The following is a 26,211-nucleotide window of genomic DNA, read 5'->3' as shown; positions in this document are numbered from 1 at the left end:
TAAAAGGGATCCAGCTGTGGTTGCAAGTGTTTTTGACAGCTCAAAAAAAAAAAAAAAGAGAAAAGTTGATCAGCTTGAAAAAAGAGCACAAACTTCAGAAAAGCTTAAAAAATTATAATATCACCAACTTGACTAATCACAATGTCATGATGACCTCAGTATGAAAAATCATGCTCAGTTGTGACAAAACATTATACACTCACTAGTACTTAGCACAGAACTGTTTAGACTGTAAATTAGGATGCCTAGGAATCCTACTTTTGAAAATAGCTTATCCATCAAAAACTACAAATGGCTGATTCAGAGTTTTTGCAAGAATAACTGCCAAGTCCAGTTCAGGAATAATTTGGTTGAATAGAAATGCAGTGCTGTGGAGATGCCTTCTGAGATCCTTTCATGTAACATTTACAAAACTCACAGAATTAAACTGAGAAACTGACTCTGCTCTCTCTTCCCTGGCATATATTTCTGCCATGAAACACGTGGTATTCCTGTGTTGTGCCCCCTAGTTCGTTTTGACTCAAATATTTGTCAAATCCAGGAAGAGAGCTTGGGGTTTTAATCTCCATTTATCTGAGTAAACTATCATTTTGGTCTGTGTTCTGACTTACACAACAAAAATGCATGAACCAAGCTGATCTGCTCTTAATCTGAGTGTCCTTCAACGCTGGCTACAAGGGAGGGTACAACACCACTACTGCCACTGCAGTACGAGTGTATTCATTGCATTTGATTTAAAACTCACAGAATTAATTTTGTTTCATGAGAAAATTGAGCCATTTGACTTTCCAGGAAGGAGGAATTCCTCAATTTATTACATATGTACACAGCTGCTGAGTGCAATCCCAAGGACAATCATGACCCAGAGACTATTCTGATAAAGAGTAGCTAAGAACAATCTGAATTTTGCAAGAGGTTTTCCTTATGAGTTTTTATTTTTAAGGAAATAAAATAAGCTCTGAGAATCAACCTCTTGCTACCCTTCTTCCAGATTCAATCTAGGGAACTTTTATGTGATTGAAAAGCTTATGAGTTTACTAGCCCACATAGCATCTAGCACAAAAAATAAGTTATCAATAATCATACAGATGTTTCTAGAATTCTGATGCTGCAGTCCATCAGCAATGTCACAAAGGACTTTTACTTGTTTTAGTGTCAAATTTTAATTCTCTCCTCCTCAAAAAGGTACCAGTTTGTATTTACTGACAACTAGCTGCTCTGTGGAGTTACTAAAATCTGAATATTTGTTTAAAAAGACTTAAGTAGCCCCTTTTTGTTGTGCAGTGCCAGAGCCTCATTAGACAAACATTTCCTCAGGAAGGCTCTAGATAATGAGATAAGAAAAGACAGTCTCAAAAGAGAGTAGCAGGTGGCTTAGCTGGAGAAAGGGAACAAAGGGTGTCCCTGGGACCTCCTCAAATAAATGGATGTTAAAAGGACTTGCACAACAAGGGCTTTTAAGGGTTAGGTAGACAGGAGGGAATGTGGCCTTGCTAAGCATTACGATTCATGATGCTCTGGAATGAAAGGTTAACTTTTTATTAGGAATCAAATTTCAGGAGAGGTCAGAAAATGGATCTCTCGGTCTCTCCAAGAAGAGACCCAGAAAAGTTAAAGGAAAAAAACTGTCTAAAACAATTCAAAATAAATTTTTAGACAAACCATGCAGCCTGCAAGGTTCAGATCAGAGTGTTTTGCTCCAACATGCAAAATATTGTATCTTAACCATCAGAATATTTGACTCTTCTAAATAAAGAAACTGAGCAGAATACAGAACACATCAGTCTGTCTCCAAAGCAACAGGCTGCCATGCATAAAGCCCCCTGTTCCACGACATCCTGTGTAAGCAGGTTTTCTGAAGAATATAGCCTGTTTTAACTAGATTTTAAAGTTTGAAGCTCCTGGTGATACAAGAGAGATCATTATAAATTTTCAGAAAGATAAACAAAGCATACAGGAAGGAGAGATTTCCCAAACATCACAGAATTGCTTTATGGCAAGAAACCAAACTTCTCTGCATTGCAGCCAAGTGCCCTACTTTGAAACCATACTGCATGGCAAGAACAGGATCTGCTTTGTTTAAACAGCTCCAGCCTTTCATTAGGTCACTTACACCCCTCACAAGGCTCCCACGGCTTTACAGATTAGAACAAAAGTTGTGAATGTAAATCAAAATTTTGCTAAGCATATTATTACTATGTAGGGAGCCATTATTTGTTTCAAAAGTTAAGCACAAAGGAGTTTTGCCATGGATTCACAGTCTTAGGAGACCACTTCCTCTACAATGCACTTCTTGATACAGAATAACTGTTCCAGGGTTATGTGCAGTCCCTTCACAGCTGCTGTAAAATTTTCCTTGCCTATAAAATTCTTCCAGAAAAAAAAAATCACTTATTTACATGTGTATTCAGAAAACAAATGCAAAATGAAACCAAAGAATTCTGTAAAGTGCCACAAGGACTACAGATGTACTCTTCTCCCCATTGTGCTGTCTAAACTCATGCTTTTGAGTGTCCTTGCCCCAAACAGCCTCAAGTAAATATGTAGAAAACATGCCAAATCCATTCTTGGTGTAGTTCCACAGACCATTGGAAGCTCCCCCTTGGCTTTAGTGCAATGTAGTGCTTAACCACATTAATCTTGATAAAATTTCAATTAAATTCTAATGAATGCTGTTAGAAAGCGTGTTTTGTTGTGGGTGCTGTTTCTTTTGTTCTTTTTTTTTTTTTTTTTAATAAAAACACTCTAAATATTCATTACCACCCACACCGCCACTCTATTCTCAGAGAAAGAAGGAAGGAATTGCTCGGATATTTCCTGTAGGCAGCTATCCACAAGGCTGAAATGTCATTTAACATAAATTAAATTTGTACAGCTAACAATGCTGTTTTGAACAAGACATACTGTGAAAAACAGCAAGCACACAGTAGTGGATTTAACCGGTATACAGTCAAATCCAATTAAGTTATTGATGGCCAGTATCAATAAGATCACTGATGCTTATTCTGGGAGTTAGAGTCAGTGAAACCTACCCCATGAGAGACAGCACCACAGATTTGATTTGTCATAGAACTGTCTTGTCTCCCTGTTAGGAATCTCAACAGTTTAGTCCTACAGCTTATTAGGAGCTGTGAAAATTGCAGGTAAAATAAGGATCGGAAAGCTGAAATGATGATTCATCTACTCCTTTATTTTCCAAACTGAGGAAACAGCTGCGGGTGGGGAAGGTGGAACAAAAAAAAAAAAAAAAAAAAAAAAAAAAAAAAAAAAAAAAAAAGAGCCTAACGCAAAACCAAACAAATCAACATTGGCTCTCTGAAACACACCAGAAAGCAACACCTTTAATCCTAGGGAACCATCATTCTCAAAAGGAGGGGCGGGGGAAAGAAATCCTACTGCACATTTGCAAAGATCAGCTGCCTTTGTTGCAGAAAGCCTTTGACTACAAATAGGCTCCCCAGGATCCTGACCTTAGGATGCAGAGTCTTTTCAGGACTCAGCTCCTACTGAGACAGCTGAGGCTTATGTTGCAGTGCCTGAAAAGAGACTGAAATGCAGTTTATACTGAGATGTGCAGCAGGATTCAGACAACCCATAACAGGACACAGGAGCAGTCCTGTACAGTTTGTGCCCACCCCTTTCTTCAGTTTCACTCATTGTCATTGCAAAGCAACATTTTAGCTTGAAAATTTTTCTGAACAGAGTAAAAATCTTTCAAATGGCAAGTAGGGTGTCCTTCACACTATCCTCACACAGTGTGGTCTGGGACAGCCAAATCCTATTCAAAACGGTTGTCTGGAAATGCTAAAAATAAATAATAATAATAAAAAACAACAACAACAAACATTCCCAAAGCCACACAGAAAAAAAAAAAATCACGCAGTAGGGCCAACTCAGCCCACCTGAGGAGCATAGGATGTCAGAACACAGACCCAGGTTTCTTTCCATCTTCCTCTGCATAAAATCAACCTGCTAATTTGAGTGGATTCCCTACCAAGCCAGTGTGACAGGTAATGAAGATCCCTCTCATGTCCCTCTAAGCCTTGCAGCATAATATCATGGAGACAGCATGTTTTCTGGCTGGCCTGGATCTCAGGAGATGTTCAGTGAACTGACCCACAGCAAAATGCAAGAGAAGCAGCATTCTTTAGTAGAATTGAGTATCCCCAGTAGTGATTTCTTAACATCTATAGGGAGCAGTAGCCTGAGAACCTTAACCTCTCCCATCCCACACTACTACCCTCAAATTACAGAGAGCAAAAGGCAGACAAAAATCACCCTGGTTATAAATATCATAAGAGTAATTACAAATTATTAAGGATTCTTTCAATGCCTAACTACCATTTTTTAAACACAGAATGCCTCAGGTGAGGTAGAAGCAACATCTAATATGGTAGAAAACAGCCACTTTCCCAATGGAAAGAAGAATTGGAAAAGTCAATAATACTGCTAATTTTATAACAATACATCCATATCCCACTTCAACAAGCTACTAAAATCAGCCAGACTATTCTAAGCCACTGGAAAAGCATGGTTTAAGCTAGGAACATATGTAATTCCAATGCAGAAAGAATTAAGGTTGAGCATATGGAGTTTCAACAACAATCCTTTCATTTACAAGTCCCAGAGTCTTTACACTCATGAGGGCATTACTGAGTAAATATTGTGCAAAAGTGATGGGTGTAAAGGTTACCTCTCTTTTTACAGACATGTGAAGCACACACATAATGTCACACAAAATCCTGAGCAAATGGATGTTTAAAGCCATTCTAATGAAAGAAAATAAGAATAAATGTCAGCCAACAGAAAATATCTATTTTGCCTTTTAGGTGCACTTGATGCTGTGCTTCATCCTCTGCACAAATTCTGAACAAGCCATCAAAAGGCAAGGATTATTTTCTTTAATCACCAGCTCTTGCCTGTTGGCAGCAGTTCCAGTCTACAGGATTTCAGAGAAATTCTTTTATGCAGACATGGATTTACTGAGGAATATAGATCTGGCCCTTTCCCTCACCCCTACTCTTTGGTCCTGCTTGATGCTGTGCACGCATGTTTCCGTGCTGCAGTCAAACCACAGCTGTCCCCACACTCGCCTCATTTCATCAAAAATCAAAAAACACTTTTCCCAGAATCTAATGCCCCCCAGTGAGGAATAACAGGGGGTAACAGAGCCTTACACTTAACAGTTAAATCCATCCTGGACACTAGAAGTGATAACCATGTGATAACCAAGTGATTGCTGTGGAGCTCTCACATTTATCCTTCTAACAAGATTGACCCCTGCTATTTGTGTAAAACCTGAGCTGCAAGAACTCCTGTAGGTATTTAATCTGCCTCGGTGTCCCGTAGATATGAATTATTTCCTCAAAATCTCCCACTCTTTATGCCACTTTTTAAAAGTTTTATTTAAAAAAAAAAAAAAGAAGGCAGAATAAAACCACAAAAGGAAACAAAACCTTTACACTAAATGTTGAGGGGTTTTAGAGACTGCTTTTGGAAATGTAGTTGATGTTCTGGGGACTTTTCTCAACTAAACATCCAATACTTAGTTGTCTACAGAAAGATATATGGTCCTGTTCACCAATTTCTATGAAAGATCCTATTTAGATTAGTACCACATTTCTGTCATAAAACATCATGTATTTTTACAGTTAAGTTCAGGAAAAAGGAGAACAAAGGCTTGAAGTAGGGCACTTTCTACAAGGAACAGTAGAAGAACATATAATCAATCTTGTTACAGCAGTTGAAAAAGGCAGAGTTTTGCCTTTAAGTGAGGGTTTGTTGTTTGGTTTGTTTTGGGGTTTTTTTTTTGTTGTTGTTTTAGGGATTGACTTTGGAAAAGTGACATAAGTCCATACTCTAGGAAGCTTCATATTAGGGTAGCCCTGTCTTCTGCTGCACCCTGCCTGCCAATTGTCTCCCCTGCCTCACAGAACCACTGCTCACAAGTAGCAACTCCCATTTGTCCCACTGGTTGTGACTGCCACCTGTCATTTTGCGATAGCAGTAGCTGGCACGGGGATGGGTTGTGCTCTCTCTTACTGCAGGACAAGGCCAGAAGGGGTGTGGAAAGACAAACAGCGCCTGATGCTGCAGCTGCTCTTGCTACCATCTGCAGGCCACAGTTCCTTTATAGGTGACAGACCCAGCAAACAAATAACAGCCTTTCTTTCTCAAGGCAATAAAAGGCCCTAGGATTGTTTTTTTCAGCCACAACTTCTCCAGGCTGTAGTAACCTTTACAAGTGTTCAAGTGGTTTCACAGTGCTCTGAAGGACTGGTGCCTGCAACTGGTTGTTATGAACCATATCATGTGCAAATATTTCTGGAGATAATAATGCCAATAATAACAGTAATCATAAATAACCAAAGATGCATCAAGACAACAACAATCAACACCAGCAGTTTTCATGCCAGCTTTCTGGGAAAAGACTGTTTTCTGTAAAATCCAGTTTTTAACCTTTAAAGTTTGCCATCTACTTAAAGCTATGACAAAGCAAGGATTTTCAAGCTAGGTTAAATCATGCCCTGTGGTGTTCACTTTTTTTGCAAGCTGTCTATATTTTAAGCTGACTCTTGTGGCTCACTTTTATACCATGGCTCCATATCTCAGAAATATATAAATAAATTTCACTGATCCCTATGAAAGCTTAAAACATCAATGCTTAGTTGAAGATGTTTATGGACATTATATAATGAATAAATTCAGACTTGAAATACAATCTCGTTCACCCTTTCTCCACAATTTTTGAAAAAGCTCAGGCATATCTGATCTATTGAAGCAGCACTGTAGTAGTAGCACAAAAGTTTATTTCCATTGTTTTTAGGAAATAATTCCCACCTCCCTCACAACACTCTCCAAAAGATATTTATACAATAATTTCCTACATTCACTGCATTAAAAAAAAAAAGAAAAAAAAAAAAGAAAAAAAAAACCATAGTCCAAATTCTTCCACATTCAGGGAAAAGAGGCAAACTATAGTTTTGTTTTCCTTACTTAAAGGACCTTTCCAGACAGCACTTACAACAATGACATTATGAGGTTTTTTTTCCCTGAGGGACATTTCTACAGCTTATTTGACCACTCATTTTGTTTTCTGCAGCTTCTCTGTGCTATTTTCCATTAAAAAAAAAAATCTTTACAGGTCTCTTTCTGATCAGGGTTTCAGTGCCCTATGTTTGACAATATGTTTAGAACAAAGTAACTCAAACTGCCAGAAAAGGGTTTAACCTCTTCATGAACAGTAATGACACCACCTTTGGGGAAGTTTTACCCAGTTCACAGAGAACTGAGGAAGCTGCTCCTACTTGAAGCAACTGCTGTAAAACTTGAAGAGATTTGTTTCAGAGATTTGTAAATTTATGATATTACCAACCTTTTCCCCATGGCTTTTAATGGATTATCATGATATGGCAGTCTACAACTAGTAACCACTCAAAATCCAATTTTGAGATGAGACTGAAATCTGAAACAAAATTTAAACATTAAAAATTCCCCAAATCAACAAAACAGAGAGTAGAAAGACTGACAGGTAACTTATAACTGAGATGCTTTCCCCTTAAAGAATGAGTCAACAGTTTCAGTAAGCACATAGCTTTTCTTTCTCCAAGTTATTTTTGCTCATTCTCTGAAATGGAAAAATGTTGTCTCTACCACAGCTTCAATATACCTGAAAGCTTTTGCATCTCCTTGCACAAATGTAACTATATAAATTAGCTCTCCAATTTGCCAGCAGCGTACATGAATTTTTGTTGGTGTTTGGCAAAAATCACAAGAAAATTGGAGGTTTTTAATGAAAAACATCAGTTAAGCTTTGGGCAGCAGAGGTTCTTGTTTTCTAGTCTTTCTAAATACAATAAAAGTTGTTTTGAAAAGTGGTGTTATATTTTCAGAAAGAGATGAAACATATGGTGCAGCTGAAGGCTCTGAAAAACAAATAACTAATGTTTCCATGGCTTCTGCAGGAAGGTAGTGTGTGAGCATCTCCCAAAGACTGATAAGCTCCCGAGACTGATGGTCCCACTGGATCCCCACGGACTGAAGAAATCAGGCCACAGCACTCAGCTTAACCTGTACAAGGCCACTAGCACACACCAGCATCAGAAAGGAGCTGTGCAAACCAGACCAGGTGGAGATAAAGCCACAGGAATATTTGTGTGCCTGCTGGAAACAAGGTCTCTGGAATCTGGCAGCCTCTAGGTTAGCCCACAATAGAGAGAACGTGTGAGTTCACAGTTACCTACTAATTATTGTCTAATGAACACAGGCATTCTTAACAGTGCTAGTGTTCTGTGACTTGCATGCCCATACAAATGGGGAAAAGAAATTCACATTGCATACAGTAATAACATACTGATGTCTTTATAAGGAGAAATTTTGATCAGATATTTGCCACTGTTGCTTTTATAAATGCATTTATAGGTGTACCTGGAGATTTCTATTTCAGTGTGCACATGTATTTAGTCTCCAAAAATACTCTCTTAACTAATTATTACTGCTAATACATTGCATCCCAAAACCTCACTGCTTTCAAGTCCATTTCACTGTCCATTTCAGAAGCACACAGGGCCAGCATTTTTCATTTCCTCCCTGCCCCTTTTAAGCCAGCAATGACTTTTATGCTTCCACAACAAAATACCAATACTTGTTCCAAAAAGGAACAAGTCCTACTTGAATTCCCTGATTTGAGAATAATTACTGGATGCTTCCACATCTTATTTTTATATACATCCACATAATTCTAATTTGTTTCATATCTGCTGTCAGCACATATGTTGCTTCAATAAATTCACATTGCATACAAGCACCACGTCACATGTGAATGTAAGCAAAGGCTGTCTCACTTAGCACTTCCAATCTCACTCAACAAAAAATACAACAGGCAACCTGCTTTCCATAGCACCATGCTGACTGGCATTAGCTGTGCTAACATTGCTGTCTGATTGCATCCCAAATCAGTCTCAATCATCTTGTCTAGTGGCGGTGTCCAGGCAACCAGCCCAGTTACCGAGGTTATTTTGTCTATTTTGCTTAAGTGCTGATGAGATCTTCCCATTTCCTGGAACTTCTCCAGACTTGCAAGACTTTTATATAAAAGAAAATCGCAACCAATATTAATTTTTGTAGCAGTTCTTAGTAGAATTTCTCTGTGAACATTCAGAAAAGTTTTAATAATAGTAAATTAAAAGTCCTCACAGCACTGTGAAGATCTTAGTTTGATATACATTGACAGGCATCTACCCTTACCCCTGAATAGTATAAATATGAATCTTACATAAGCAACAAACTAGTAAATATGGTTGTAGTAGTTGTTTTGTCACTATCTCTATCTCTTCCTTCTGTATTTTACTCCTTGCAGTTCTCCTAGCAGCAGTTTCGAAAACCTCAAAAAAACAGAAGCAGCATCCAGCTCCCTGCTGTCACAGTTCACAGCATATTGTCTGCAGTCAACATCCATTTACACTGAAGTGCAACAGTGGAATCACAACTACACAAGTTTCTCTTCTTACACTGGAGAGGGCATGGGAATTGCTGGAGGAACACAACTACTACAGATGCTTACTTTGTGAGACCTTTGATTTGCAAGAGACCTAATAGAGAAATGGTGTTTTGAAACCACTAGCTGCTACATGTGGCCAAATAGCTTTTTGGTCCCCTTTTGCTCCCTGTAAGCTGTTTTATAAGTTGTTAGCTGTTTAGATTTGGATAATTTTGTTAACTTAAGTTTGTCTCATTGCAAATGTTGTCAGTAAAACACTTTTTTTCCTATTATAAAATTTAAAGTCTGTGTTTTGACTTTAATAGAACATCAAAGTATTATTACAAAACAGTCTGGGATTTAAAAAAATTTTTTCTATATCCCATATTGGCCTGAGGAATTAAAACAGGCAAGTTAAAATGCCAAACTCTTAAACAAACTTAAATAATTTCATTAATACTAGAGGCGAATTGTGTATTCAAAAACCAAAACACCTTTCCTCTGCCTTAAAAAAGAGCATCCCTAAGAAAATGCAAATTGCTTGCACATTCTTTAGTTACAGCTGCTTTTTTTAATCTGTACAAAATTTGTGGCAGAGTGCTGAAAACCCTAGCAAAAATTACATTTGTTTCTGTTTGTACAAGTTATTTCTCAGTGACAGATAACACTACATGAAAGAAAGAGAAAAATTATAAACTAGAGACAGACAATCCCAGTCTCACTCGAATATTTTGTGATTTTAGCACCTGTATTCTCTTGGATGAGCAGTCAGTCTTCCAGTTGAATTTGGTGATCTTAAAGGTCTTTTCTAACTGCAGTGGGCTGACTCTGGCTGGATGCTAGACCCACCAAAGTGCCAGACCCACTCTATCACTCTCCTCCATAGCAGGATGGGAGACAAAATAAAACAAAAGAATCATGACTTAAGGACCAGGAAAGATATCCCACCAAATACCATCATGGGAAAAACAGACTCAGATTTGGGATATTTACTGAATTTGTTACTGACAACATCAGAGCAGTGCAATGAGAAATAAAATAAATCCTTAAAAACACCTTTTCCCCCACCCCTTCCCAGTTCAACCTCCTCCCCTCCAGCAGTGCAGGGAGATGGGGAATGGACGTTATGGTCAATCCATTCCATGTTGTTTTTCCCACTGCTCAGGGAGAATAGTCTATCCCCTGCTTCAGCATGGGGTCCCCCCCCCACAGGAGAGAGTTCTCAATTAACTCCTCCAATGTGAGTCCATCCCATCAGCAACAGTTCTCCACAAACTGCTCCAACACTTTTCCATGGGGTGCAGTCCTTTAGGCACAGCCTGCTCCAGCATGGGGCCCCCAAGGGGTCACAAATCCTTCCAGGAAACCTGCTCCAGTGTAGGCTCCTCCCTCCACAGGTCTGCAGATCCCTGCCAGGACCCTGGTCCATCACAGCCTTCCGTCCCATGGGGTCACAGCCTCCTCTCAGGCATCCACCTGCTCTAACATGGGCTCCTCCATGGGCTGCAGGTGGATCTCTGCACTCCCACTGACCTCCATGGGCTGCACGGGCACAGCTGCACCACAGCCTGCAGAGGAATCTCAACTCCAGTGTCTGGAGCACCTTCTTTCCCTTCTCCTCCACTGACCTTTGTCTGCAGAGTCATTCCATGAAGGAAGCTTCTGGAAGCTTTTCACAGAAGTCATCCCTGTAGCTCCACCAGCTACAAAAGCTTGACCACACAAACCCAATACACCAACCATTTCCACCTTTGAAATACCAAGTAGATTTTCTTTTTTGAGTAGGAATTTTAAAACAGTGACCTTTATTTTTAGGACTGTTTCAATAGTAGCATTGTCAGTATTCCCCTTTTACTACAGAAAGATGAATAGTTCAGCAAGTTGGACTCTGAACTATAGTTCAGGAGATCCAAGAATGAACTCCCCAAATTACCACCCGTTATTCAATGAGACCTTGCACAAGTCATTAAGGGAATAAAGGTCTAGAAAAATGTAGTAAACAGACACCTGCACCTCTGACTCCAGGCTATAAGGCAGGTTAAATACCTCAAGAAATGCTAAAAGTTCAGTAAATATCAGTTCAGAAGTTCAGAAATATCCAAAACCTATCTAGTGGAAAAAAAGAAAAAAATGGAGCATAGCTCACAATCCTATTTAAGCAGTGAATTAATCAACATTACTTCCTATCCATACAATCTCCTCTATTTTAGAGCCTTTTCTTATCCTTTTATTGGGTAAATTTTGGTTAGTTTTCTCAGGGTTAATTTTCTAAGAGACTTAAGTATATGTAAGTACTAGGGAAAAAATAAAGTAGCCACAGTGTTCTCTTCACATCATCATTCATGCAGGAAATATTTTTGAAACATAAGGGTCAGCCCCTAGGCATTGAAAAAGACAGTCAAGAGGTTTAGGAGCCATTGTGCATAAGTAACATCTGTAGAACCTGCAAGGAGGACACTGAGATTATTCCTTGATGGGCAAGATGCAGCAGATTGCTTTGCATGAGGCAACGGCTGCCTGCCGTTGCTGTACACCTGTGTGCAATGAAACGGGAATAAGCACTTTCATTCTGTTCTCTTCTGCCTCATGGGGCACAAAGGAAGAACTGTCAAATCATACGTTGTATGAAAGCAATGTGACATCATTTTCCTTCTGAAGCAGGAAAAAACTCAGAGTAATAGCAAAAACCGTGAGAACAGAATTAAACACAAAAAAAAATCTTTTAAAAAGGACTTCTAAGCTTGTTCTTCTGAGAGAGAAAAACTATGTATAAAAGATAAAGCTACAATAGTTCATTTCAGGAAGCTTGCTGTAAGAACACATGCAGCATTCCAGACAGAGTACTTGGAATCAATTTCTTTTGTTCCACCCCCCTCCTTTACGGGAAGGAGGCACAAAAAATAACGCCTCTGTAGTTTTCTTATCTAGACAAGGCCAACATTCATCCTTTTTTTTTTCTTTCGATAGAAAGAGGAAAAAATATTACATAAATGTGGATTTAAAAGCTAAAGCCATTAGTGACAAGAACTAAAACATTTACCCTTGGTGCGAAATATCTGGTGTTACAGGACAAAATTTAAAAAATTAAGGAACATTTCAGGGACGTGTCAGCTGGATTTCTGCAACCTCATCTACAGGATGCTCTGCAATCACCTTATTCATGTGTTTACTGATTTCTCATCATTACTAGCTAAAAAAAGTCTGAGCACCTTCTGTTCATTTTACATTTATTCATAACAGATTCACTGTTTTCCTGATATGAATGTTTTCAGCAGTTTATAAAAAGCCAGGGCAGCCATTCAGTTAAAGAATTATAATCCCTTTTCTTAAACTGAACAACAGTGCTCAAATCTCCTAAACATATGGGGACCAGACACTGAGCTCAGAGGTACTAAATAATGAGTTGTCATGCATCCTCTATCTCCCAGGATCACGCTGAAAATCATAAACTCTCATCATTCTGTACAGTTGAACTCCTCATCCAGGACACCACTGAGACAGCAGCACTGCCTGGTTTCCCACCAATCAAGAGATAATCAGCATTTGCACCACTCTTACCATGCTCTAGGTTTTAGCCAGGTTTAAGGATTAGCCCTGCTCTCATATTTTTCACAACTTCCTTAAATTGTTTTGTTTAATATAGTCTACAACCTGTTTATAACCATCATTGCTGAAGGCAGAACCAAATTCTAGGCCTGGACAGCACTGAAATGCAGAGGATTTATAACTCAGCAGTAATGAAGGCCCTCTGTTTTGTGGTGCCACTTATGGTGTGAGGTTGCAGAGAACAGGCAGCTGAGAATTTCAGAAACATTGAAAGGAAACAAAACTGCTTAGGAGAATGAAAAGAAATAAATTTTGATGAAGTCTGTTTTGACATTTGTTAAGGCAACTTATGGGGTCCCAGTGGGAAAGCAGAAACAAGGAATTATGTATACTTGAACCTGAAGTTCCAGGTCTTTTCCTCAGTTCTATATCCCAGTTTCAAGTGTTGTTTGCCTGATTTTGAGACCCTTCAAATTCAGACTATTCTGTGATCCTGAGTGAATTTGAAACACTTCAAAGGATATTTTTACAAAAACATCATTAATTAGTCTTAGGAAAATAGCCCTACAATACAGTATCCTTATAACATATTGTAGTAACACTTGCAAGTTTTTCTTTAAGGCTCTAAGAATTTGAAAGGCTTTTACTTAAAGAAAAAAAAAAGTCAGATGTAAAACTTCCATTTACCTCTAGCTTGAGCAAAAGCAAATAAACCACATAGATACCACATGAATTAACAAAAAAGACAATCACATACCTCTTTTCATTCCATCTAACCTGAAAGCTTTGCAGCATTAACGGGGATCCCACCACAAAAAGACAAAATCATCAAGCTAAGGGAAAGCAGAAGCCTAGTTCTGCCATACTACAGAGAAGAGGAATTCACCACCCTTTCCCCCCACTATCAAGAAGACCATGAGATAAAGGCTAGACCAGCTGAATAAGATCCCAGCCACCTACTTAAGGAGAACAAAGGATTGTAGGGAGATAAAATTTTCTTTGTTTTTGTCTCCTCATCTGAGTGTTATTTACATTTAATACAAGCAGCTGTGACTCTTCCCATATGAAAGGCTTTACCTTATTCCCTTCCAGGCTGAGGGCAGGTTATTCAAACTAAAACACCATCCCAGTGCAATTAAAGCCCACAAACCTGGCACAAAGAATAAAACAGACTGCAGGGGAATATGAGGGCTTAGTGAAGACTCAGGAAGAACTGTGCCATAACTTCTATTAACCAGGATGAAAATTACTGGCTTCTCTATGTTGTTAATTTTTGTTCTAAAATTGCATATTTATGAAATTCGAGTAACTAGAACGTGAACCCACACTACCTTTGTATATTTGAAGTAGTAAAACTTCTCTATTTACTTTAAAGATTTTTTCACCTCAGACACACATCAAAGCTAGACACACTGATCGATAAACCTATTTTTCTTCAGTCTTTAAAGCAATGACACAAGAATAGAAAATATAGCTTTGTTTCTCATTTAAAATTACAAAGATATATAACGATGACATTTGTCTTTTCTTTAAGAATACAGAAATCGTACCAACACAGATTTCCTGACAATTTCAACTTATCTAGGGATTTAGTCAATGAGTAATTCAAGTACAAAAACATGTTGTATTTGAATTAAAGCATGTTATTCTGAAGAACAGTGAAAGTAAATAAGGTGAATACCTGAAAAAAAGAAGTGGCTGGACACAGCATTAAGTATTGCAGCTAGACCATAAGTTTATTTACTGTGGATTTCTAAAAGAAAATTAGAAAAAGTTGATTGGAAAATAACAAATAAAAAAGCATTGTAGCAGCCACATGTAGAACACAACAAGTATTAAAGAAATTAAAATAGAAGTAGCTTCTTATTAGTCTCAACACTTACAATATTTACACCAGTGAATTAATACTGATCTTAGTCCACTGTATCTGTTGATACTGCTCAATGTGCCTGGGTAGATAAAACTTAAAGGAAGTGACATGCAGAGATCTCAACAGCAAATGTTGCTTAAAAGCATTTCAAGGAGATGAAACAAACAAACTAGGAAATCCAGCAGCTTTCACTGAGTTTCTGAGGTTTCTTTATGTTTTTGGATTATTTTCTTTGGGGAAACTAACCACAAATTTTTTTGAAAAATAATAATTTTCTCCCTCATTTTCTTGGGCACAGATGCCTGACCTATTCACTTTCTATTGTCTAACAAAACACATACAAAATATACATTTAAGTATTAGACAAAGCAGACTTATTTTTCACAAAGGAATATCAATGAGGGTCTCATATGTCTTACAGTTCACCCTCAAGACAGAGAGGCATTGGTCACTCCAGCAATCTCTACAACAGCATGAGATCAACTACTTAATTACTTCATTATAAGTAACCGATTCAAGCACAAAATTTCAAAATATTTTATTCATCTTCATCATGTTCTGTCCAAAAGCCACAGTAAGTAGGGAAGAGAGGCTTTATTTCTGAGGACAATATAAAGGACTCTGATGCAAAACAGGCTCAAAGAAGAAAGAAGAAAAGTCCTTAGTAAGTTGGTGAATTTGTGCTTCCAGGAGAGAAAGCAATGTGAAAGTATAAGTGTGGCTTGAGAGGGAAGACTTGTAAAGACAAGTCTTCATCCTGAGACCTTAGCAGGAGCTTTGGAATAAATGTCAGGAATTAAGAGTTTACAGAAAAAGAAAAGAACTAAAATTTAGCATCAGTTTGGGAGTCTAAGATTACGGTGAAAGATGACAGCCTCGGCAGCAAATAGGTAACAGCAAAAATTAGTGAAAGGCATCATTTTGCTAGTTCCAAGAGAATAATTTCCATTTAACCTAATCAGTTATACTTAGGAAGGTATCTGAATTTTTAACAACCCGAAGAAAACAGTGGGCAGGTAAATAATCCTTAATTAATAACTCCACTCCTATGTACAAGCCCACACATTAAACAAAGGATGAAACGTGGCTCGAGTGACTTGTACAGAGGTCTGACCATGGACCATTTGTCCACAGGCTAATATACAGTGTCAGCCTGTCAGCAGCTTGTGTGTCACCGTCATCACTTTCGGCAGCACTGCCGGCGGCAAGAGCTCCTGCTAACACGGAGACTTCTCTGCAAGGTCCACAATGTTTTGCTGGCAATGTTTTGCTTTGTTGGACAGCACTTGAGAGGATATGCTTTTGCAAGCAAAGCATGATTCCCATTCAACCCTAAGGGTAGATTCAAACTCAGTCCAAATATACCAACAGCTCTGTTTGCTCTTTCAGTTGAAATTTTAGAATTTTCTCCAACCTTTACAAAAAAAAATTAAAATATCAGGCAACCTGACAACAGCAGGACTAGGACTTGATTTTTTCCCTACAATAATCAGGAAATGTAATACACAAGTAGAGAATTGAGATGTTGGTTCAATTCCTCTGTCATTAGACAAAAGTGTCATAATCAATTTTGTCATTGCTTTCTATTTACTTCTTTAGTAGCAGAAGTTAAATTCAGGATCCCTTTAACAAAGTTGGAGCATGAATCACTGGAAGATTATGGATGAAGTAATATTAACACATATTGCTTTGCTTGCAATGTCTCCTGCTTATGAGTGACCACATATCTTGTTATTCTGTGAGGAATTTTAATGGCCTTTAGTTTTAGAAGATACTGGTAGCCTATCATTTCAAATACCAGACCTCTTAAAAGTAATTCAAGTGGTCCCCCACCAAAACAAAAGAAAAAAAAAAGAAAAAAAAATAGAAGCTGGTTAAATCTCCAGTACTTTAAAAAACCCTTTTAAAAAAAAATCAAAGTCACATGGGTTTTCTTCCCCCATCTCTCTATAATCTTACTGAAAGATATCTTTTGGCTTAGATTCTGGGTGTTTGTTGGAGAAAGGAGTGTGAAGTGAGGACTTAAGAGAAAAGAAATTGTACACTTTCAAGATTTGTTTAATACAGGAAAAATTTCATTGATTTTCAGCTCAATTTGTTTTGGTTTCATTTTGCTTTCTACAGAGAAAGACTGATAGGTTTTAATATAGTTCAATTTCAAGAGCTGGAGATGTGACATTCCCCAGTTCTGATCCCATGCTCTGCAACAGTTCCAGGGGCCAGGTGTTTAGAGAGAACCTATTACTGTGTGAATTGGAGTATATTTTACCATGAAGTAAGCTTAGCATTGAGAAAATATGAGAATCAAAAAGAAAACACATTACCAATGTGTGTTCAAGCAACAGAGTGAATGATTCACTACTGAAAACACCATGTTTGGCATTGCACAGCCAAATGCTTAATTCAAAATATGTCTGTTACCAGTCACATCACTAATAAAATAGAAATAGCAATTATTTTAAAGTACTTTTTTCATCATTATAGTCCAAGAGTATTTTACATTATCCACGCTTAACAAATAACAACAAAACAAACAAACAAAAAAACCAAACAAACCCCCCCCCGCAAAAAAGAAGAAACCATATATTTTCTGTCTTTTCATTGAACAAACCCCTTATATTAACACTGAAGACATAAGTATTTCCCTAATACATGCACTCAGTAATGAATCTTTTCCCATATTTATTAGGTTATTGTAAATTTTTACTGCAATACTACCATAAAACCTGCAGTTGCTCTTGAGAAATCTTTTCCGGAGTTTTCCTTTTTCCCATTTTAATTGCCATTCACTGTGGCTGCTATATATGTCAAATCAAAATCTTACCATTAAAGGAATAATAACTTTTCACATAACTTATGTATTTCATAGATATTAAAGTGTGCATCTACAGATTTTTTATATAACTTGCATTGTTGCTTGCATCAGTGACAAAATGCGATGCTTCCGGAAGATCTCTGAGCTATGAACAAAGTCTGCTGCAGAGAGTAGCTATGCTAACCCTAACAGATAAAAATATTCTGGACATTTGTGTGTTAGTTTAATACTAACTGGACTTGACTGAAAGTCTTCTTCCTGCTTAAATCTGTATGCTAAAATCCAGTCACATATATACTACAAAAACCACCATGATAACTTACACAGATATATAGCAGGGGAGGAAGTACGATAAGGTATTCATTTGCACATCACAATTCTTCAGTATTATTGAATTGCATTTCTCCCAGGGAAGGTTACACAAACCAGAGTGAACGCGCCACATTAAACATCCCCAAATTACTGTCCCTCCCTTAGAATTTAATGCGGAGGAAGGGGCGACGTTTACTCTGGGCTTCGACAGAAGAGGGAAACACCGTCTGACGGTGTTGGCTTAGGAAAACACAACGTTAGGCGATTCCCTCTGTCCCCGGCCGCGGCTCCGGAAATCCTGGAGCGCCGCCTGCCGCTGGCACGGCCGCTACAGCCGCAGCCGAGTTTAAACTGCTAAGTGGCATCTCTGAAGGGCAGGGATCTCCCCCCGCTCTTGACACTGTCATCGAGGGATAAGTAAATAGATTTAAGTAGCATGAAACACTAAGAGTACATGCTGAGGCAGCATCGTGCTTAAAGACAAGGGATTTTTTTTGTTTTTTAAAGTAATGTCGTTGATCAAACTCACAAATGATTTTAAGGAAAAATACTCTCTTTCACCTGGTAATATAATGTACATGGAAATGGAAGGCACAGATGAAGCCTAGGCACTGAGTAAATTAAGTGCAGAGTCCAGAAACATCATATGAACATGGTTTGGATTGGAAGAGACCTGAAAGACTTCCAAGTTCCAAGCCCCCCTGCCAAGGGGGTGACAGTTTCCACTAGACCAGGTTGCTCAAAATCTCATCCAGCCAGGCCTCGAACACTCCCAGGGATGGGAAATCCACAGCTTCACCGGGCAATCTGTTCCAGTGCCTCAACACCCTCACAGTAAAGAATTTCCTCCCAATACCTGATCTAAACCTGCCCTCTTTCAGTTTATAGCCATCACCCCATGTCCCTTCATTCCCTGCACTTGTAAAAAGTCCTTCTCCAGCTCTTGCAGGCCCCCTTTATATACTGGGAGGCTGCTCTAAGGTCTCCCTGGAGCCTTCTCTTCTCCACACTGAACATCCCCAAACATCCACCAAGCTCATGTGCTTAATTTAGAGGGATTTTAAATCTCCTCTTAGTCCTCAAATAGTGAGAAAAGTATATGAGAAACTCAACTGCCATGTAACTGCACATCTTCCTTTCTGTTTAATGTGAAGCAACCTTTAGGAAAGTTGGTGCTTCAATAGATTGCCTGCAGTTAAGGAGAAAGACAGAGGTATCTTGTGCTTAACATCACCAGTGGTCCTATCTCACAAATGCATATCTCAATTACCATAATATTTATATTTAAAATGAAATATATTCTTAAATGCTGGGTAAAACCATTTTGTATGACTCACTGTTACAGAATATCATTACTAACTTGGAATCCTGGAATTAAAAAGACGTGAATGACATCTAGAAATTCAAACAAACGGCTTGCTTGTCAGAAATGCAGTGGTTGCACCTCTCAATTCTGACAGGAAAATGGATTTGAAGCAATACAACATATCCTCCCACTTGTATGAAACACTACAAAATATTTAGGCAAGTATATTTTCTACATCACCCCAACAGCAGTCATTCAATAAAGTGATAATTATCGATATTCCTACAGTTTCCAGGGAAATTAAAGAGAATAAAAAAATACCATACTTCTATTGCATGACTAACAACTTAGGGAAGAATGGCGACTTATTATTATATTTATACAGTCATTCAAAATAAAGAATCAGGCATACACTGTACTGGCACACTGCTGTCATACAATCCAATACTCAACATTGTCTCAATGTTTCAAAACATCTTTTAATGCTGTAGAACAGCTACCACTCTACAGACAGCTACAATATGTTTTTCTCTCAAACCCCTTGCTATATTTCAAGAAAGGTTCAATGTCCTTTCAGGAATTTCCCTTTAGGGAATCACGGCTTTCTTCCATGTAGGCTCTTTGGCAGAAATGGATGGAGTTGACTGAAAAGTCTTTTCATACTTTTGTTCTTCTTATCAAAGAAAACCAAGCAAACTCCTTTTGATGTACATCTTTCTTGAAAAGAAAAATGTGCCTTTTCATACATTACTCATTTCCAATTTCCCAATATTCTCCTCTTTCTCTTTTTTTTTCTTATTGTGTTTTTTTCTACTTGTTCAGTGGAAGAAAATTAAAAAGGAGCCACTCTTTTCCCCTACATTCTTTTGGATTGGTTGGCTTGGTTTTGCATTTAAAAAGGAAAAAACCCACTAAAACTGTGTGACAGCATACAAAACATTAATTTCTTTTCCTTTCATTCCAAATAGAGTCAGTTTTCCCCACCAATTCTGTTAACTGTTAACCAGAGGGAGAATTGGACATGACAGTTGACATCTTTCAAGCCCCAGGGCCAGAAAATCTTCAATTCATGCAAAGCTCTTCCAGGATAGCAATCTGCTTCCCTAATTCTCCAGCGAAGCAGCAGTGGAAAGGGAAGCACTCGTCTCTCATCTGAACCATGCCTAGTTTTATGAACAAATGTTTGTTATGTAGAATTTTATTGAGTAATCTCTCAGTTCTTTCTCTTCTCAAATAATAAGACCAATAATCATGAGACTGGTACATTGTTAGCACATCTCTGACCACCTGCAAACACTATTAGGCTGTGTGTTCCAGCTATGTCAATCTCACAAGCCCAGAGTAAATTGTCTGAACAGAAAAGCTGACAAACACAATAAATGCTGGGAAATGAAGCAAAAAATGAGTCAGTAACAAAGTACCAGCACTTTCTGTCACAGCATCCTCAGACTACTGATATTGTTTCCAGCAATACAAAATAACAAAACAACAACAAGCCCAACCCAAACAAACACATTTTTAAGAACAACAGCTATTATTCAAATGATAAATACTTGGCATGATATCTAAGCTTTTGGTCTCAATCTTATCTCTGTTACTGGCATTAAGTTTCATGTCAAAGCAACTTGAGAGGCGAACTGTGTACCCTCCTAAGAAAGGAAGTATTAAACATGGATGATGGTGGTTTAATAAGGGTTTACTGGTGGTTTAACAAGGCTTGACTTAGCCACCTGTGTGATTAAATTAGAAAAGAAAAACAGGACAATTATGTGCCTTCATGTACAGAGAGACTTGCCTACTATATTCAGGAGACAGCTGTACAGCTACAAATGCATTCAGTACTTCTCAAAAGATACTAGTCTTTTTTTCCCCACCTGTAGAATAAGGACAAGAGAAGACTTGAAAAAATGAAAACAAACCAAACGAAAACCTCTCCAATCCTACATCCCTATTCATCATGTTACTATTTTAACTGCAATTTAAGCCTGGTTCAAATGAGGCAATTAATTACCAGCTTGTTTTTTCCCTCAGAAGTTCTTTGTAATGCTTTCCATTCTAAAGTTGGTGCAAATTAGGACTTCAAAAGACATTCTCGTTGAATGATCAGAAGTCTGGAATCCATTAACATTGGCTGTTCCAGTCCATCCTGCTTTCAGCAGGACTGTCCTTTGAGCAAAACAGTGTACGAGTGATATTTTGTTATTGATTTAAATCCACTGGAATCAGACCAATAAATACAGAGACAGAACTAGTCTACATTCCCACTGCAACTGGACAACAACAGAGTATTAAAGCAAAGCCATTTAATTTTAATTTTAATTTTCATCTTCCATTCTACACCTCCAAAGCATTTTATGAAAGAAAACATGTAGACTGTCCAGGTGTATAAAGTGAACCAAATTCTGTTCTCCAAGCAACACACAACCTGGAATCAAATCCACTTGACTCAGTACCTAAGAGCAAATAAGGTCATGGGGAACTGTGTTTGCAGTAAGCATACAACAGTATATTACATGGTTGTTGCCCTCAGCAATGACTTCTGACTCAGTGCAAAATCATTGCACACCTTTCAAACTGCCCCTGCTTCCATGTTTAAAATATAGTAGCTATTTCTGTTACTGAGGGAAATCAACTGAGAGCACAGAGAAAGTTCCTGTCTGCCACCTTTAAATCCATGTTCACAGTACCTCAGAAAATGTGCTGCAGAATCAGAAACATCTCAGAAAAAGATAATCTGTCAAAATAGCACTTCGGAATAATTTCTATGCAGGCAACAAGTAAGCAAGCAGTCCCCAGTCGGGACTTAGGAAGGATGTGACAAAGGTCTATAAATATCTGTAACACTGACAGTGTTTGGAAATTGATTTGTTTGCTGTTTCTTCAAATAGACTGAACATCTTACATCATATTAAGATCTTAGAAAGGAGGTTTAAAATAAGTGAAGGAGTTAGGTTTTCTGTTCAATGTATTGCTAAAGCTATGGAAGTCCATGACAAAAGATGTTGCAGAAGCTAGGGCATCCCAAAGTTTTAAAGGCGCACTGGGTAAATTTATGAAGAGAAATGTGTTTAAGATCACTGAATGTTAAGAATACTTCTCAGAAAAGTTCTTCCTTCCTTTCAGCCACTTGAGGCTCAAATAGTTGGAGCACTCTGAGATTGCTTGGAAAGAGCATCGAAACATTTGCCCTGATGGGCTACTTCTCCATAAACATGATTTTGGCCACTGCCAGTTGGCACAGTGGGCTAGATAGAACCCCTGGGCTGCCCTATGCAGATACTGATTACATTCTCATGTTATATTCATTATTCACAAGCAAAAAGCTCTAAATTTTGTCATGCACTGGGGAGGGAACACACTTTTAGTAAAGCAGTCATATACTATTGTATATATCTGTTTTTAAAATCTGTTGAAAACTACTAAAAAAAAAAAGAAAAAAGAAAAAAAAAATTCTGTGATTAACTGGCACCATTTGAAAACCCTTTGCTCTGATTTCAGTCCTTTGTTCCAGCCCAGATTCAAAGAAATACTTGACAGTTTCTAGAACCTGCAGAAAATGTGAAAGCTTATAGGAAAGTTATTTCTAGAAGTACACGTTCTTAAGCTCCTCTGTCTACTTTTGATCTGATTGTGTGGTAGAACCTTATCTAGTGAATATACACCACACACAGGAATTTTTTTTTTTCTTTTTTATTTTTTTTTAGGCTAGAGAACATATGATCCTAATTACTAGAGGAAGAGAGCCTTAACAAAAGGCATGAGTAAAACCTGTCAGGGGTACTCAGGTCTGCTTTTCTTTCAGATAAAGTCTTAGTTTTGCCATTTTCATCTACATCTAGGCCCTGGAATGAGGAATGATCTTTGAAAACACGCAGAATACAGCACATTTACTCTTTGGTTTTATTACAGAAAATAACACTTCATCTCTTACAATATAATCTCAGAACACAGCTGTGCATACCTGTGTCGCCAGGAATATAAATCTCCACATTTGGAAGTAAGAATGTGAACCCATGATGCACAAGTTCTCTACATCCTTCAGGTCTCAGAGAAGCCACACAGATCTGGCAGAAATCAGCAAGAAGCTGTCTTAGGAAATCAGAACATAGTGGTGACTGTTTTAACTACCTTTCCCCTTGCAGATTAGTTCTGATCAAAGATTTCAAAATCTTACCTACAGGTTTGCATAATCTGTGCTGGCATCTTCAAAATTAGTGGGGTAATAAAGAGTAGTAAAGAAATACAGATCCTATTGGAACTACTCAACCATGGTAGCATTTAGTGTTTCTCCGGCATGCCTAAACCTGTACCTAGCTGCTAGAAAAGCACTCTAGCCACCCAGCAAGGTGATGGTGCTCCGTGATAGACTGTCAAATGCAAATAGCTACTGTCCAAAGAAATGCATCCTAATGGCAAACATCAACTAATTAGGCTGTGTAAGTCATTCCAAAAATATCATACCTGTTCCTATCTGTTTGCAACACAAAGACTTTAATCATCATTCTAGGCACTCTTCCCCAGTACCTCTTCTGCTTAGACATCAATCTGAAGTACTCTTCTTAGTATAAAAGATTATTAGCATTCTATTTAGCACAAAAATAATTATATAGAGCTGTTTAGAAACCAAATCAAATAAACAAACAAAACTGGCCGTTCACTTCAAGGAATGAGTACAAGGACCAGGAAATTTACTTGGTCAGATAAATCACTGAAAACCAGTAGTTCTTGATGTACAGAAAAAAAAAAAAAACCACTAAATCTTTTTAAGACAGATACACTAATGTTATCTAGTAAGAATACCAAGGAATCTACATTTGTTTGTACATGTATTTCTATGGCAGACAGTGGGCTGGATCTTCCAGCATCTCAAACAAAAGCTATTGCACAGATTTATTTCTTTTCATTAGAGAACTGAAATAATAACAGTAATAACAGAATAATCAAGTCAAACATCTGCTTTCCTTAGCCCAAGTCACTGCCAAATAAGTCACACTAGCTGTGTACATTCATATTCACATTCCTATACATGCTAATATTCACATTCTAAAGATAAAGAGCCAGAAATACAGAATGAATGGAAAGTAATTTTGGACATTCAAATCTTCCACCTTGTATTTTATAGGCATCTTTAGGTATTGAAAGTCAGTTTCCCTGTCATGGTTTTTGGGGAGTCACAATCACTGGCCTCTGTATATAGGAAGAGCTCCCTGCTCTGCTCCTGGAAACCAATACATCTGCTCTAAAATGAACTTTGTTCATTTGACAGAATCAATTAAAAATGCATCATTATTAAATACATTATTCTTTGGAATACTCACCACAGCGAAACAGAGATTAATGGAGAAATAATGCACAAGTATCTAAATGTGCTGTGTCTTTTATCCGGGGTCTATTTTTATGAAAATTTCATTAAGAAAATTTGACACAAAATGTCTAAAACTCACCAATTTTTAACAAAATATTTACCTTTGCTACAATCTGCTGTTTATTACTTTTGTCCACCATCTCAGTCAACATGTGATTTTTAATATAACTGTTAACCGAATAAATTGTCTCAAGGACAAAATATATACATTTACTCTTAGAACGCATGGCTTTTGAGTTGTTTTCACATCTCTTTCACATCTCTTCCCAAAAACTTTACCTTGGATACAGCTCCTGGGTTAGTGCAAGGTAGTGTGCTGTCATGGTTACACCAGCTCCATACCTAGAATCACACTGAAATATAGAAGAAAGAAAATCTTATATTTTCTGTCATTTGGAATATATCAAGGGAACCATAAAAATTACAGAACACAACTTGCAGCTTTAAAGCCTAAAAACATGTCATTGAATTCACACATTAGGAAGTCAAACAGACATGAAACACAAAAATCTGCACCAAAACTCTGTGCACACAAAGCATTTAACAAAAGGACATAGAAGAATTGGGGAACTCCTGAGAAGTCGCTGTCTGTGTCACAGTGATTAAATCTTTCAGGGGCTTCCTGCTGAATATCGTGATGAAAAACAAGCACCTATGAGCAGAATTTACAGCTCTTTTCAGTAATTTGTCTTTTAAAGCTTCAGAGGGGTAATTTCAAACCCAAACCTGAAAGAAAATCTTTAGTCTGTGGTTACAAATATACTCACAAAAAAACTAAACCATGATTTATCAGTCTTCTTTATTCAGAACTTTTTTCTCAGACTGACCAAGAACAACATTAATTCCATTTCGTTGACAAAGGAAAAGATTCTACTGAAAGTAGAGGAGTGCAATTGAGTATCTTTATGGTAGATGAAAAAAAACCAGGGTTCACAGAATTTCAAGCTGCTGAACAAACACAACAAATCTCATATATATACACATATATACGCACATACACAGATCCAGTATTTTTTTAATTATCCCCTGAAGTGAGCTTGAATATTTCATCTAAAATCTTCTATTGAAGAGGAAAAATATTTTGTTTTTTTCTAAAGTAATTCTCTCCAATACTTTTGAAAGCTCGCTGCAACAAATGTAAAGGATTTTTCCCTCCCATATGAGCAGATAAGCTTTAGAGGATTTCACTGAAGGTGGTAAAATTCTAACACAATAAATTCAATTGTAATCAGCTGTACATTGATCTTGCTGTCATGATTCCACTTGGGCCAGTCAGTCTGCTTCCTGCACACTTCTGAGTGCATGCAGAGAGTTCCAGAAGGATGGGGAGGCAAGGCAGCAACAGTGCAGAACATTCATTCACAGCAGGAAAGAAGTTGGCTTTAACAAGTAGCATTTCCACCACCTGCTCCTTGGAGATACCAAAAAGTAAATTCTTTCTACTTGATGTAAGACAACTACTGTAAACGCTACAAAAACAATGTACAAAAGGGTCTGGCTTGCAGATTTCGTGTAACAA

At 37.8% G+C, this 26,211-nt stretch overlaps 1 long non-coding RNA gene across 1 annotated transcript in view; it reads right to left on the bottom strand.

Moving 5' to 3' along the window:
• LOC136295968 (uncharacterized) overlaps positions 1-13,938 on the bottom strand; it is a 74,509-nt gene extending 60,571 nt beyond the window's left edge. The window contains exon 1 of the long non-coding RNA XR_010722847.1: positions 13,782-13,938. This is a non-coding gene — a long non-coding RNA (uncharacterized lncRNA). The remainder of the gene's footprint in view (positions 1-13,781) is intronic.
• Between the last annotated feature and the right edge of the window lie 12,273 nt (positions 13,939-26,211).

This window comes from Chamaea fasciata, unplaced genomic scaffold (genome assembly GCF_029207755.1).
Source record: "Chamaea fasciata isolate MVZ Bird 193981 ecotype frontalis unplaced genomic scaffold, bChaFas1.0.hap1 SCAF_1, whole genome shotgun sequence".
NCBI lineage: Eukaryota > Metazoa > Chordata > Aves > Passeriformes > Sylviidae > Chamaea > Chamaea fasciata.
Note: the sequence above shows the minus strand (reverse complement) of the source record. Positions and strands in the feature narration are given on the sequence as shown.